Source organism: Rana temporaria, chromosome 5 (genome assembly GCF_905171775.1).
Source record: "Rana temporaria chromosome 5, aRanTem1.1, whole genome shotgun sequence".
NCBI lineage: Eukaryota > Metazoa > Chordata > Amphibia > Anura > Ranidae > Rana > Rana temporaria.
In genome coordinates this window covers 410,980,459-410,997,129 of record NC_053493.1, presented here as the reverse complement: position 1 = coordinate 410,997,129, position 16,671 = coordinate 410,980,459, and the positions used below count along the sequence as shown (strand labels likewise).

Below are 16,671 nucleotides of genomic sequence, written 5' to 3'. Positions count from 1 at the left end.
ACACAGATAGGCTGCACTGGTGGGCACTAATGAGGTGGCACTGAATCTGATGAGGTTGCATTGACAGTCTGCTTTGGTGTGGACTAATAGATACCGATGGGCTGCACTATTGGGCACCGACAGGCTGCACTGATGGACACCGACAGGCTGAACTTGTGGGCACTAATAAAGGTGGCAATGATGGGATACGGATAGGCTACACCCCACCTCTCCCCCCTAGATTTTCTGAGATAAGGGGGGGGGGGGGGAAAATCGGCCTAAAATATCGGCCACAAAAATCGTCAACATATATCGGCCACCCCGATTTCTAAATATCGGCATCGGCCAGAGAAAAACCCATATCGGTCGACCTCTAAATGGAACGTATCAAACGGTCTGTTCGCACGGTTCCCATCAGTGGTGTGAAGATCTGCAGCGACATCCCGGAACATTCCAACAGCTCGCTCATTGTTAATATTCAAGACGCATCCCACCAGCGCAATCAATACACAATAAAGTGAGTGACGGAGCTTATCAATGGGGAAAGTAGCAAGAATCAGCGATGAGGAGTAGAGAATGTAACCAGCATGTAACCCCCCCTCCCCCCTTGCTATCGTCACTCGGCATGCTGCAGGTTCATCATCACACGGGTTTCTATGCAGGAAATAAAAAGAAGATCGGATGTAATCATTTCCATCCTGCCCGCTCCAAGCTGACAGGAACTGCAGAGCAATAAAAGCTGCACACAAGGAGAGCGTTTTATACTCGACTTTACTATCAAGGTCATCTGCATGGATACCTACACACATGCTGCAAGGAGGCCTTGGGCTACCTACAGACCTCCATCTGCTGAAGATTTACAAACACCGGAACACTGGCACTGCTGGGACTTTTGGTTCCTCAACAACTGGAGACAAAAATTGTATAGAACGGCAGTTCACTGCATTCATTTAGTGCCACATCCAGTATTTGAAGCCACCAAACAAAAACCCCCTTGTGGTTGACTTTAGGCACGTAAAGAGGATAAAAGTATTTAAGCACTTAGGGGGTTATCCACAAAAGGGATACGCCGGCGTATCTACTGATACGCCGTCGTCGTATCCCTGTTTCTATCTATGGAACTGATCCACAGACTCAGTTTACCATAGATAGGCAGAAGATCCGACATGTGTAATTGAATTACACTGTCGGATCTTAAGGATGCAATTCTAGGCCGGCCGCTAGGTGGCGAGGCCATTGCGGCCGGCCTAGAATATGCAAATGAACACTTACGGCGATCCACGAACGTTCCGACGGGCCCGTCGCGCTAAATCTACGTCGTTTACGTCGAGTTACGCCGTGTAAAAATAGGGCCAAGTCCTATTTGACTAAGCCCTATTATGTATGGCCGTCGTTCCCGCGTCGAAATTTCAAACTCGACGTCGTTTGCGTAAGATGTCCGTGAATGGCGCTGGACGCCATTTACGTTAACGTCTAAGCAAATGACGTCGGAGCGACGTCTGTTAGCGCAATGCACGTCGGGTAAGTTACCGGACGGAGCAAGCGCAGTACGTCCGGCACGAGAGCGCGCCTAATTTAAATGGGACTCGCCCCATTAGATTCGGCACGCCTTGCGCCGGACACATTTAAGTTACACCGCCGCAAATTTCAAGGTAAGTGCTTTGTGGATCGGGCACTTAGGTAGAAATTTTGCGGCGGTGTAACTTAAATCGGAAGATTTAAGTTACGCAGGATATTTGTGGATCTGGCCCTTAAGACCCGGACCTTTAGGCAGCTAAAGGACCTGGCCAGTTTTTGCGATTCGGCACTGCGTCGCTTTAACCGACAATTGCGCGGTCGTGCGATGTGGCTCCCAAACAAAATTGGCGTCCTTTTTTTCCCCCACAAATAGAGCTTTCTTTTGGTGGTATTTGATCACCTCTGCGGTTTTTATTTTTTGCGCTATAAACAAAAAAAGAGCGATGATTTTGAAAAAAAAAAAAAAATTCAATATTTTTTGCTATAATAAATATCCCCCAAAAATATATAAAAAAAATAAAATAAACATTTTCCTCAGTTTAGGCCGATACATATTCTTCTACCTATGCGGTATACACACACACCCAGCTCCTTCACGGCTCCAAAGATGCTGCTAGCAGGACTTTTTACCGTCCTGCTAGCGCACTGCTCCAGTGTGAAAGCCCTCTGGGCTTTCACACTGGAGAGACAGCAACAGCTGTTTCAGGTCACTTTGCAAGCGCCATTTTTTGCCTTATAGCGCCTGCAAAGTGACCCAGTGTGAAAGGGGTCTTAGCAATGCAGTACCTCGTTGCAACCAGCATAGTCTATTAAAGCGGAGCTCCACCCTAAAGTGGAACTCCCGCTGATCGGAACCCTCCCCCCCCTCCGGTGTCACATTTGACACCTTTCAGGGGGAGGGGGGTGCAGATACCTGCGGGCAGGACGTCACCCCCCCCCCCCCCGTTGTGTTCTGGGAACACTCGGCTCCCAGAGCACAGCGGGAGCCAGTCAGCAGGCACAGTGCAACTCGCGCATGCGCCGTAGGGAACCGGGCAGTGAAGCCGGAGCGCTTCACTTCCTGGTTCCCTCACCGAGGATGGGGGGGGGCAGCAGAGTGACGATCGCTCGTCCTCTGCTGCGGACGGCGCTGGACTCCAGGGCAGGTAAGTGTCTTAATATTAAAAAAGTCAGCAGCTCCAGTATTTGTAGCTGCTGGCTTTTCATTTATTTATTTTTTTCAGCGGAGCTCCGCTTTAATTGAGCAAAAAGGCTTAGTGGTTAGCACTCCTGCCTTGCAGCACTAGGTTCCTCTGAATTCCAACTAAACCACTAACTGTATGTCATTTGCATGGGTTTCCTCTCACACTCCATAGACATGCTGGTAGGTTCATTGGCTCCCGTCCAAAGCTGCCCGATTCCAGATGAACTGGTTGAAGTTTACTTAGCGTTTGTGTCTGGTGTTCGGTCACGTTTTTCGATTTTTCTGTAAAAGATGAACACTTTAAAGTGTGGGCGAGTAGATTCCTGTACCGGTGACAGTTAAGGGGCATCTCCTGGGATTGGTTGAGGAGGTGGTCCCGTCCTCATAGAACCCTACGCAACATCCTATTTTATGGGAGGAAGGCCATACTGCTGCGATGGCGTAAACCAGGGGCACCAGATCGACGCTTCTGGAAAGTGCTGGTTAATTCTATGATGCCTTATTATAAAGCGACTTACTTATCTAGAGGCTGCAGGAAAAATTGGCGAAGGTGTGGCAGGCATGGTACAAATCCGATTTGACTGTAGTCTAGCTCATGCGGATGGACGATGGCTAAAAACGGTTCTCCTGGAGATGGAGTAGGTCTGCTGAGGGAGTTGGGGGCGCCACCTTTAATATTGGTTGATTATTTGAGCGACGAGGCAAGAATAATGTATCCGGGAGTACATGGGTGAAAGGGGGGAGTGGGAACTGAGTATGGGGGGGGGGGGGTTACCTGATAGTTAGCTTTACTGTTAGATAGACAGGGCAATGGTTGCTACCTATACATGTTGGCCTATTGCCGGTGATCTGACGATATAGTTCCGGCTATTGAGATGGTTCCTGTAAGGACTGCGCAGGCGCAATCCTTGCCGACGGAAATCACCGAACCTCCAGGGCGACGTGGAATTTGAGGTAAGTGGCCGCTCGGCCTCCTGGTGTTTTAACATCCTCCAATCCACGGGGATGTTAAAGCGGATGTGCGGCCAAAAAAAAATAAAAAAATATTAAAAGCCAGCAGCTACAAATACTGCAGCTGCTGACTTTTAATATTAGGACACTTACCTGTCCTGGAGTCCAGCGCCGTCCGCAGCAGAGGACGAGCGATCGCTCGTCACTCTGCTGCCCCCCCCCGCCATCCACTGTGAAGGAACCAGGAAGTGAAGCGCTCCGGCTTCACTGCCTGGTTCCCTACGGCGCATGCGCGAGTCGCGCTGCGCCCGCCGATTGGCTCCCGCTGGGAGCCGAGTGTTCCCAGCACACAACAGGGGGGTGATGGAATGTGATGCAATGCCCGTCTTTTGCCCGTGAATGCTCGGCCCGAAGTGGGTGCAAATACCTGTCTTTAGACAGGTATGTGCACCCCCCCTCCCCCTGAAAGGTGTCAAATGTGACACCGGAGGGGGGGGGGGGGGAGAGGGATCCGATCAGCGCGAGTTTAACTTTAGAGTGGAGCTCCGCTTTAAGGAATGAGCCTGGATGCTGGCCGAGGTTCGGAGATTTCCGTCGGCAAGGATTGCACCCGCGCAGTCCTTACAGGAACCATACCGACAAGTCACCGGCTCAGTGTTGTGCCGAGCGGGTTGCTGTTGTATTTATTTATTTTTGTCAAAACAAACAATAAAAATAAAAGTGTGGGTGAGTATGTATGCATGTACGATAGGGGCCTTAGACTGCAAGCTCCTTGGCCAAGAATTGATGTGATGTATGTATGTATGTATGTATGTATGTATGTATGTATGTATGTATGTATGTATGTATGTATGTATGTATGTATGTATGTATGTATGTATATATATATATATATATATATATATATATATATATATATATATATATATATATATATATATATATGTTGGCTGCTGATGGTTACCGACTGATCTCAGCCCCCCCCCCCCCCATCTCTGCACTGAATAAGCTTGTTGGTCTTATAGGTTCTTACATGCACCGACCCCCCCGCTCCGCCCCAAAGAATCCAATTTATAATCAAGTGAAGAGAAATGAACTGGGCAGTAATCCATTTTAGTGAGTGCTATATATTACTTAGCTGTAAAAGCCTAATGCAGCAAACTCATGCCGGCAGAGTCAGCGCAGGACGTGTAGTAAACACAGAGACTGCAAAGAGGAGGTGCAGATCAAGTGACGGCGAACAAACATACACACAAGCCGGGAGGGGGGAGTAAACCAATACAACACAAAACTAAAACACACTGTTGTACTGCCAACACAAGAAATAGATGTAAACACAAAAGCTACGAAGGTTCCAATCAATAAAGTCATATAAAGAAGCCACTGCAGTAGATGCTATATTTTGAGACCTGGTCTCATAATATAGTGCATTTTCCAGACATCTCAAAAACAAAAACTGCAGTAAAAAATAAATAAAGGGGCCACTAAGGCTAATAAAAAGGAGGCTAGGTAATCATTTCAAGCTGAATTTGCAACAATTGGGCCAAGTCTTGATGCACCGAGGAAAGCTTCCATCACGGGCAATGGTCACCTTTTGAAGGTCAAAACCCGATTTTGTCCACCTTTCATAGCAGAAGGATGGACAAGGCTTTGATCACCCAACAGCCATAGGAAAAACTCTGATCATTTTGTTTCATAGGAATAAAGTGGACATTTTTTTTTTGATCACCCTACAGCTGAAGGAAAAGCCCTGATGGTCCACCTTCCATGGAAGGTAGACAAGGTTTTATTCACCCCGAGCTAGCATAAAGACAATTGTCCCCCTTTCATAAGAAGAAAAAGTGGACAATGCTTTGATCACCAAACAGACATAGGAAATCACTAATGGTCCACCCTTCAAAAAGGGAGAAAAAAGGGGGCAATGCTTGGGTCCACCAACAGCCAAAGAAAAGCTCAGACTGTCCACTTTTCATAGGAGTAAAGTGGACAAGGATTACCAAAAAGGAAAAAGCTCTAAATCTCCAACTTTCATAGAAGAAAGTTAGGCCCCGTACACACGTCCGAGAAACTCGACGGGCAAAACACATCGTTTTGCTCGTCGAGTTCCTTGTGAAGCCGCCGAGGATCTCGGCGAGCCAACTTTTCCCACTGACTAACGAGGAAATAGAGAACATGTTCTCCATTTGGCTCGGCGAAAAGTGTACACACGACCGTTTTCTCAGCAGAATACGTCTCCCATCGAGTTTCTTGCTGAATTCTGCCGAGAAAACCGGTCGTGTGTACGGGGCCTAAGACTCAGAAACAAAAAAATAAATAAGGAAAATCCCTCAATATCCATCTTTCATATGAAAAAGACATAGAATAGGAAAAGCCCCAATGGTCCACCCTTCATAGGAGAAAAAGGGGCGATGCTTTGGTTCACCAACAACCAAAAGAACAAGTTCACGTCCTGTACGTCCAGGACGTGAGCGCGAGAGGAGCCGAGCCTGCCCAACTATACACGAGTGTACTGCACTCGGTATATGCCGGCGCAGTATTCAAACTCGGCGCGGGAATCGGCGTATATCGCGCATCCACGATTTTGCCCTGATTTTCAGGGCAAAAATATGTGCGGTATACGCCAATACCTATTAAATTCCTTCATCTATATCACCTCCGGCGTTCTAGTTTGTTCTCTCATTCACTTCCTGGTTTGCGGCGCTCGTTCATGCAAGAACTACATTTCCCAGTATGAATTGCGGCACGCCCAGTAATTCACACCTCCTTGAAGTCTCTAACACGTAGAGAGCGTCCTGCCACACAGATGTAGTTCCCAGGAGGGGGTGAGCACATTACTGACCACCGCAGTAAAGCCTCCCTTCACGGTGGTGAGTAACAATCAGACAAGCATGAAGTGAACAGAACAGAGAAGAAATAGAGCAACTTCTGAGCAAAAACGAACAATGAGGAAGAATGTCTGCAGGTAAAGGATGCTTATTATGAAAAAAAATAATTAAAAAAAAAATAAAAAATTCCTTTACAACCCCTTTAACCACTTGCTTACTGGGCACATATACCCCCTTTCTGCCCAGGCAAAGTTTCAGCTTCCGGCACTGTGCCGCTTTAACTGACGCGCAGTCATGCGACGTGGCTCCCAAACAAAATTGATGTCCTTTTATTCCCCACAAATAGAGCTTTCTTTTGGTGGTATTTGATCACCTCTGTGGTTTTTTATTTTGTGCTATAAAACAAAAAAAGAGGGTGTCAATTTTGACAAAAAAAAAAAAAAAAAAAAAAAAAACAACAATATTTTTTGCTTTTTGCTATAATAAATATCCCATTTAAAAAAAAATATATATATATATATTTTTTTTTTTATTTTTTTTTTCTCAGCTTAGGTCGATACGTATTCTTATACATATTTTTGGGTTCCCAGTAACGCGGCGGGTGCATGGGAGTCTATGGAAGGGGTGCCCGGCTTTGAAAATGCTGTGCTCCCCGGCCGTAGGTCCCCCTAGCAGCTTTAAAAGACAAGGACATGATATGACGTCCTGTCAGAACAACTGAGCTAATATTGTTAAAGTGGTTAAAAAGGAACCTATTTAGAAAAAAAAAAAAAAAAAAAACACACCTTTACAACCCCCTTTAACCACTTCCATACCAGGCACTTACGCACCTTCCTGCCCAAGCCAATTTTCAGCTTTCAGCACTGTCGCACTTTGAATGACAATTGCGCGGTCGTGCTACACTGTACCCAAACAATTTTTTTATCATTTTGTTCCCACAAATAGAGCTTTCTTTTGGTGGTATTTGATCACCTCTGCGGTTTTTATTTTTTGCGGCGCTATAAACAAAAGAGCGACAATTTAAAAAAAAAAAAAATTTATATATATATATATATATATATATATATATATATATATATATATATATATATATATATATATATATATATATATATATATATATATATATATATATATATATATATATATATATATATATATATATATATATATATAATTTTTTTTTTTTTTTTACTTTTTTATTTAATAAATATCACAATTTTTTTTTGTTTTTTTTATTTTTTTTCCTCAGTTTAGGCCGATACGTATTCTTCTACATATTTTTGGTAAAAAATAAAAATAAAAAAATAAATAAAAAAAAATCGCAATAATCATATATTTATTGGTTTGCGCAAAAGTTATAGCGTCTACAAAAGGTGATCGATTTATGGCATTTTTATATTATTTTTTTTACTAATATTGGTGGCGATTTGCGTTTTTTTTACTGTCACCGTGACATTGTGGCGAACACATCGGACACTTTTGACACGTTTTTGGGACCATTCACATTTATACAGCGATTAATGCTATAAAAATGCACTGATTACTGTGTAAATGTGACTGGCAGGGAAGGGGTTAACCACTAGGGGGCGTTGAAGGGGTTAATATGTTCCCTAAGATGTATTATAACTGTAGGGGGCGGGGACTCAAGGGGAGGAGACCGATGTGTGTTCCTCTGTACTGGGAACACACATTGGTCTCCTCACCGCTGACAGGAGGTGGATCTGTGTGTTTACACCCCATCATTACACACACAGATCCACACTCCTGCCGTGATTGCGGGCACGCGGCGGCAATCGCGGGCACCCACGCCAGGTCACGAGCGTCACCGCGGGCGGGCGCGCCCGCCAGGAACGCAGGACGTCATATGACGTCCACCCAGATCGAGGAGGGGTTCCTGCCGCCGTCATTTCACAATGACACGGTAGGGATGTGGTTAAACCTACGTAAAGGGTTATTTACGGCAAGGATGTGGAATTCCCTTCCACAGGCGGTGGTCTCAGCGGGCGGCATTGATTAGTTTAAAAAAAAACTATTAGATAAGCACCTGAACGACCGCAACATACAGGGATATACAGTGTAATACTGACACACACACACAAAGAGAAAATTAGACAAGAGTTTTGATTACCCAACAGCCAAAACAAAGTCCCAAAAAGGTCCTAGCAGAAGGTCCTAGCAGAAGGTCCTAGCAGCCTACATGTCAATCACAGAAGGGCAGAGATCTCATCTTCTAAAATTCTCAGGGGAAGCCTATAACCGAGCGACCCTTCAGACGCCGGAGTGAGGTCTCTTTAAATACCCGACACGGACAAAACGTATCATTCATAGAAGAAAAAAAAAATAATAATTCAAGGAAAGATGCGTTTTTACCGGACTCCCGGTGGAGGTCAGTGACCAGGATCTGATCCAGACCAGCGGGGAAAAAGATTGGACTCCGTCTGTTGAAATCCAAGGTGCTGCTCATTGCTGGAGCGTTCTTCTGCTGGGACTGGCCGGTGATCACCCAGCCTGCCTGTCAAATCTTCGGAGTGGAGAGACAGCCCCGGAGCTCTAAGCAAAACATTTCACCACAGGCACTAAAATTAGCTTGTAAGTGACCAAACGCAAATTCACCCGCGTCTCTCGTACTCCGCGCAACAAAATACTCCACTTCAAGGCCTCATTATGATGAAGGACTCCGATTGATCGGGAAAATGTTATTGTGCTGAAAGAACCGGTAATAATAAAAAGGGACAATTTTATCCGGCATTACGGGCGATCTAAGCTCTTCTCTGTGTGGGGAGCATTAAACGGACGCACAAAGTGGCTCTTATCGTTATCAGAGATACCGTATATACTCGAGTAGAAGCCGAGGTTTTCAGCGCTGAAAATGCCCCCCTCGGGTCACCATTTTGCACCTGATCGCCCCGACTTTGGGGACCCGGTCCCCTGGACCCCAAACTTGGCACACATGTAGCCTCACTCTTCCTCTACAAGTGTGCAAAGTGGCTCTTATCGTTCTCAGAGATACCGTATATACTCGAGTATAAGCCGAGTTTTTCAGCACATTTTTTGTGTGCTGAAAATGACCCCCTCGGCTTATACTCGAGTCACCATTTTGCGCCTGATCTCTCAGAGTTTGGGGACCCGGTACTGGCTGGCTGTAGGTCCTCTGGACCCCACCTTGGCACACATGTAGCCCCACTCTTCCTCTACAAGTGTGCAAAGTTTGCTGTCTAGGGGACCTACAGCCGGGGAGCACAGCATTTTCAAAGCCGGGCACCCCTTCCATAGACTCCCATGTTAAATGGTAATTTCTCAGGTGAATTTGGGGGCCTGGTACCAGCCGGTCATAGGTCCCCTGGACCCGAACATTGTCACACATGTAGCCCAATTTCTCCTCTACAAGTGTGCAAAGTTTGTTGTCCGGGGAACCTACGGCTGGGGAGCACCAATATTTCAAAGCCGGGCACCCCTTCCATAGACTGCCATGTTAAATGGCAATTTCTCCGGTGAATTTGGGGGCCCGGTACCAGCCAGCTGTAGGTCTTCTGGACCCGGAACTTGGCACACATGTAGCCCCCCTCTTCCTCTACAAATGTGCAAAGTTTGTTGTCTGGGGGACCTACAGCCGGGGAGCACCGATTTTTCAAAGCCGGGCACCCCTTCCATAGACTCCCATGTTAAATGGTAATTTCTCAGGTGAATTTGGGGGCCCGGTACCGGCTAGTCGTAGGTCCCCTGGACCCGGACTTTGGAACATATGTAGCCCCATTTCTGCTCTCCAAGTGTGCAAAGTTTGCTGTCTAGGCGACATACAGCCAGGGAGCACCAATTTTTTAAAGCTGGGCACCCCTTCCATAGACTCCCATGTTAAATGGTGATTTCTCCGGTGAATTTGGGGACTCGGTATTGGCCGGTCGTAGGTCTCCTGAACCCGGAACTTGGCACACATGTAGCCCCATTTCTCCTCTACAAGTGTACAAAGTTTACAGCCGGGGAGCACCGATTTTTCAAAGCCATGCACCCCTTCCATAGACTCTAATATTAAACGTCAGTCTAGGCATGGGCACAGTGAAGCATGGGCACAGTGATCCAGCGCTTTCCTCCCCAGCCCGACTGTCCCTGGCTCCTCCCCTTTCATGCTTTGGATTACAGTTCTGTCAATCATGGAGGCTCAGCATCACATGTAGTGGTCTGCGTGCAAATACAGCCAGCCTAGGAACGCCCCGCCCAACAAGGTGGTTTGAGATCTGCATAGCGGATTACCTTCATTGGATTTCAGTTCTTTCAATCACTGGAGGTTCAGCATCAGATTGTGGGCGTTACCTATGCAAATAAAGCCTGCCTAGGAACGCCCACTTCCCCAGACACCCATCCATTAAAAGGCATTTTGATATTTGCACAACTCTTCCCACTGCTTGCATTAGAGCTGAGGGATCTTGAAAGGAGTACTAAGGCCGGGTGCTGTGATGTTTTCAGGAAGCCATGTACAGCCCCCCACGGGCCCCTCCCACCAAGCCTTCTACAGCCCGGCCCCCGCTGACCCCTCCCACCAGGCCATGTACAGCCCCCCTCCCACCAGGCCATCTATAGCGCCCCATCATCCCATCCCACCAAGCTACGTACAGCCCCCTGCGGGCCCCTCCCACCAGGCCATGTACAGCCCCCCGCCCCCTCCCACCAAGCCATCTATAGCGCCCCATCAAGCTACGTACAGCCCGCTGCGGGCCCCTCCCACCAAGCCATGTACAGCCCCCTGCCGTCCCCTCCCACCAAGCTAAGTACAGCCCCCTGCCGTCCCCTCCCACCAAGCCATCTATAGCGCCCCATCATCCCATCCCACCAAGCTACGTACAGCCCCCTGCGGGCCCCTCCCACCAAGCTATGTACAGCCCCCTGCCGTCCCCTCCCACCAAGCCATGTACCGCCCCCCAACCAAGCTATGTACAGTCCCCCGCCATCCCCTCCCACCAAGCCATGTACAGTCCCCTGCGGGCCCCTCCCACCAAGCTATGTACAGTCCCCTGCGGGCCCCTCCCACCAAGCCATGTACAGCCCCCTGCAGGCCCCTCCCACCAAGACATGTACAGCCCCCTGCCATCCCCTCCCACCAAGTTATGTACAGCCCCCTGCCGTCCTCTCCCACCAAGCTATGTACAGCCCCCTGCCGTCCCCTCCCACCAAGATATGTACAGCCCCCTTCCATCCCCTCCCACCAAGATATGTACAGCCCCCTGCCGTCCCCTCCCACCAAGCTATGTACAGCCCCCTGCCGTCCCCTCCCACCAAGATATGTACAGCACCCTGCCATCCCCTCCCACCAAGCTATGTACAGTCCCCTGCGGGCCCCTCCCACCAAGCTATGTACAGCCCCCTGCCGTCCCCTCCCACCAAGATATGTACAGCACCCTGCCATCCCCTCCCACCAAGCTATGTACAGTCCCCTGCGGGCCCCTCCCACCAAGCCATGTACAGCCCCCTGCGGGCCCCTCCCACCAAGACATGTACAGCCCCCTGCCATCCCCTCCCACCAAGCTATGTACAGCCCCCTGCTGTCTCCTCCCACCAAGTTATGTACAGCACCCGCCGTCCCCTCCCACCAAGCCATGTACAGCCCCCTGCCATCCCCTCCCACCAAGCTATGTACAGCCCCCTGCTGTCCCCTCCCACCAAGCCATGTACAGCCCCCTGCGGGCCCCTCCCACCAAGACATGTTCAGCCCCCTGCTGTCCCTCCCACCAAGCTATGTACAGCCCCCTGCTGTCCCCTCCCACCAAGCCATGTACAGCCCCCTGCCGTCCCCTCCCACCAAGCCATGTACAGCCCCCTGCCGTCCTCTCCCACCAAGCCATGTACAGCCCCCTGCTGTCCCCTCCCACCAAGCCATGTACAGCCCCCTGCCGTCCCCTCCCACCAAGCCATGTACAGCCCCCTGCGGGCCCCTCCCACCATGGGGGGGAACCAGAGAAAGCACAATAAAGAAATAAACTCCACCTATAAAAATACAACAACGAGAGATCCATTGATAGAAATCACATAGAGGGCACCATGGAGGTCCCGGCACACATCACACCTCCTCTACAATGGAGGGAGGAGCAGAATATAAACCCCCCCCCCCCCCCCCCCCCCAACATCATATTACATAACAAACTCTGCAGACAGCCATGTGGGGGCAGGGGAGGGTCCAGGGGGATAGTGAGTCAATGGGGGGCACTGGGTCTACTGAAAGGAGGTCACCAGTGGGGTGGGGTGGGATATAGGGGGGGGGGGGGGTCATGGGCTGTGTGTGCACGGGGGGGGGGGGGGGGGGGCGATGACATCAGGAGATCAGAAATGGATGAGACCAGGAGATAGAAACTGAAGTGTCAGCTCTGTGGGTGATGGAGGGGGGGGATAGAGAGTCAGCTCTGTGGGTGATGGAGGGGGGAATGGAGTGTCAGCTCTGTGGGTGATGGAGGGGGGGAGGGGAATGGAGTGTTAGCTCTGTGGGTGATGGAGGGGGGGGATTGGAGTGTCAGTTCTGTGGGTGATGGAGGGGGGGGGGGGTTGGAGTGTCAGCTCTGTGGGTGATGGAGGGGGGGGGGGAATTGGAGTGTCAGCTTGGTGGGTGATGGAGGGGGGGGGGATTGGAGTGTGAGCTCTGTGGGTGATGGAGGGGGGAGGAGATTGGAGTGTCGGCTCTGTGGGTGATGGAGGGGGGGGGATTGGAGTGTCAGCTCTGTGGTGGGTGATGGAGGGGATTGGAGTGTCAGCTCTGCGGGTGATGGAGGGGGGGGGGATTGGAGTGTCAGCTCTGTGGTGGGTGATGGGGGGTTTGGAGTGTCAGCTCTGTGGGTGATGGAGAGAGGAGGGGGGGTTGGAGTGTCAGCTCTGTGGGTGATTGAGGGGGGGAGGGGATTGGAGTATCAGCTCTGCGGGTGATGGAGAGAGGAGGGGGGGGGGGTTGGAGTGTCAGCTCTGTGGGTGATGGAGGGGATTGGAGTGTCAGCTCTGTGGGTGATGGAGGGGGGAGGGGATTGGAGTGTCAGCTCTGCGGGTGATGGAGGGGGGGGGTTGGAGTGTCAGCTCTGTGGGTGATGGAGGGGGGGGGGAATGGAGTGTCAGCTCTGCAGGTGATTGAGGGGGGGGGGGGGGCTGGAGTGTCCGCTCTGCGGGTGATGGAGGGGGGGGGAATGGAGTGTCAGCTCTGGGGGTGATGGAGGAGGGGGGGGGGATTGGAGTGTCAGCTCTGTGGGTGATGGAGGGGGGAGGGGATTGGAGTGTCAGCTCTGCAGGTGATTGAGGGGGGAGGGGATTGGAGTGTCAGCTCTGCGGGTGATGGAGAGAGGAGGGGGGGTTGGAGTGTCAGCTCTGTAGGTGATGGAGGGGATTGGAGTGTCAGCTCTGCGGGTGATGGAGGGGGGGGGGGGTTGGAGTGTCAGCTCTGTGGGTGATGGAGGGGGGGGAATGGAGTGTCAGCTCTGCGGGTGATGGAGGGGGGATTGGAGTGTCAGCTCTGCGGGTGATGGAGGGGGAGGGGAATGGAGTGTCAGCTCTGCAGGTGATTGAGGGGGGGAGGGGATTGGAGTGTCAGCTCTGCGGGTGATGGAGAGAGGAGGGGGGGTTGGAGTGTCAGCTCTGTGGGTGATGGAGGGGATTGGAGTGTCAGCTCTGCGGGTGATGGAGGGGGGGGGGGGGGTTGGAGTGTCAGCTCTGTGGGTGATGGAGGGGGGGGGGGGTTGGAGTGTCAGCTCTGCGGGTGATGGAGGGGGGGGTTGGAGTGTCAGCTCTGTGGGGGGAGGGGGATGGAGTGTCAGCTCTGTGGGTGATGGAGGGGGGGGATTGGAGTGTCAGCTCTGCGGGTGATGGAGGGGGGGGGGTTGGAGTGTCAGCTCTGTGGGTGATGGAGGGGGGGGGATGGAGTGTCAGCTCTGCGGGTGATGGAGGGGGGGATTGGAGTGTCAGCTCTGTGGGTGATGGAGGGGGGGAGGGGATTGGAGTGTCAGCTCTGCGGGTGATGGAGGGGGGAGGGGATCGGAGTGTCAGCTCTGCGGGTGATGGAGGGGGGAGGGGATCGGAGTGTCAGCTCTGCGGGTGATGGAGGGGGGGATTGGAGTGTCAGCTCTGCGGGTGATGGAGGGGGGGGGGGGGGATTGGAGTGTCAGCTCTGCGGGTGATGGAGGGGGGAGGGGATCGGAGTGTCAGCTCTGCAGGTGATTGAGGGGGGAGGGGATTGGAGTGTCAGCTCTGCGGGTGATGGAGAGAGGAGGGGGGGTTGGAGTGTCAGCTCTGTGGGTGATGGAGGGGATTGGAGTGTCAGCTCTGCGGGTGATGGAGGGGGGGGGGGGTTGGAGTGTCAGCTCTGTGGGTGATGGAGGGTATTGGAGTGTCAGCTCTGTGGGTGATGGAGGGGGGGGGAATGGAGTGTCAGCTCTGTGGGTGATGGAGGGGAGGGATTGGAGTGTCAGCTCTGCGGGTGATGGAGGGGGGGATTGGAGTGTCAGCTCTGTGGGTGATGGAGGGGATTGGAGTGTCAGCTCTGCGGGTGATGGAGGGGGGGGGTTGGAGTGTCAGCTCTGTGGGTGATGGAGGGTATTGGAGTGTCAGCTCTGTGGGTGATGGAGGGGGGGGGGGGGATGGAGTGTCAGCTCTGTGGGTGATGGAGGGGAGGGATTGGAGTGTCAGCTCTGCGGGTGATGGAGGGGGGGATTGGAGTGTCAGCTCTGTGGGTGATGGAGGGGGGGAGGGGATTGGAGTGTCAGCTCTGTGGGTGATGGAGGGGGAGGGGAATGGAGTGTCAGCTCTGTGGGTGATGGAGGGGGAGGGGATTGGAGTGTCAGCTCTGCGGGTGATGGAGGGGGGGGGGGGGATTGGAGTGTCAGCTCTGTGGGTGATGGAGGGGAATGGAGTGTCAGCTCTGTGGGTGATGGAGAAGAGGGGGGGGGAATGGAGTGTCAGCTCTGCGGGTGATGGAGGGGGGGGGAGGGGAATGGAGTGTCAGCTCTGTGGGTGATGGAGGGGGAGGGTATTGGAGTGTCAGCTCTGTGGGTGATGGAGGGGGAGGGGAATGGAGTGTCAGCTCTGTGGGTGATGGAGGGGGAGGGGAATGGAGTGTCAGCTCTGTGGGTGATGGAGGGGGAGGGGAATGGAGTGTCAGCTCTGTGGGTGATGGAGGGGAATGGAGTGTCAGCTCTGTGGGTGATGGAGGGGAATGGAGTGTCAGCTCTGTGGGTGATGGAGGGGGGGGGGGTTGGAGTGTCAGCTCTGTGGGTGATGGAGGGGGGGGGGTTGGAGTGTCAGCTCTGCGGGTGATGGAGGGATTGGAGTGTCAGCTCTGCGGGTGATGGAGGGGGGGATTGGAGTGTCAGCTCTGTGGGTGATGGAGGGGGAGGGATTGGAGTGTCAGCTCTGTGGGTGATGGAGGGGAGGGGATTGGAGTGTCAGCTCTGCGGGTGATGGAGGGATTGGAGTGTCAGCTCTGCGGGTGATGGAGGGATTGGAGTGTCAGCTCTGCGGGTGATGGAGGGATTGGAGTGTCAGCTCTGCGGGTGATGGAGGGGGAGGGGATTGGAGTGTCAGCTCTGTGGGTGATGGAGGGGGGGGGGGTTGGAGTGTCAGCTCTGTGGGTGATGGAGGGGAATGGAGTGTCAGCTCTGTGGGTGATGGAGGGATTGGAGTGTCAGCTCTGCGGGTGATGGAGGGGGGGGGGAGGGGAATGGAGTGTCAGCTCTGCGGGTGATGGAGAGGGGGAGGGGACGGTACCTGGGCTCCTGTGGGGAATCTCCGGTGTGCTCCGGTCCTCCGCCTCGGCCGGCGGTCAGCTCCGTGTGGTAGTCGGGTGTCCCCGGTGTATATATCGGGAGGAAGGCTCCGCTGTATCGCCGGGGGGAAGAAGAAGGAGGAGCTCAGTCCGCCGGCCTCCTCTTACCTCACCGACACCTCGGCCTTCCGTTCACCGGGATCATCAATATGCAGCGAGGGGCGGGGCGGAGGGGGAAGGCCGGCGCTGATAGGCTGCCTGGTGTTCTCCGGTGGGCGGGGTCACAGCCGGTGCACATGAAGAAGGCTGCAGGGGGTAGGTGGGGCGGAAGAAGGAGGGAGCGCTGATAGGCTGCAGGGTGAGCCCCGTGGGCGGGGATGGAGCCGGTGCACTGAGTGACGTAGTGATGGTTGTTGCCAGGAGAGAGAGAGAGAAGGGAAGCCTGGATGGGGGAGGGGGGGACATGACAGGACCGCACTGAGGAGAGGGGG

General features: G+C 52.2%; 1 protein-coding gene across 1 annotated transcript in view; it reads right to left on the bottom strand.

Moving 5' to 3' along the window:
• SLC45A4 (solute carrier family 45 member 4) overlaps positions 1-16,389 on the bottom strand; it is a 213,221-nt gene extending 196,832 nt beyond the window's left edge. Inside the window, exon 1 of the mRNA XM_040355042.1 lies at positions 16,183-16,389. The gene's annotated coding sequence lies outside the window, so the exon portion shown is untranslated. The remainder of the gene's footprint in view (positions 1-16,182) is intronic.
• Positions 16,390-16,671: the final 282 nt, after the last annotated feature.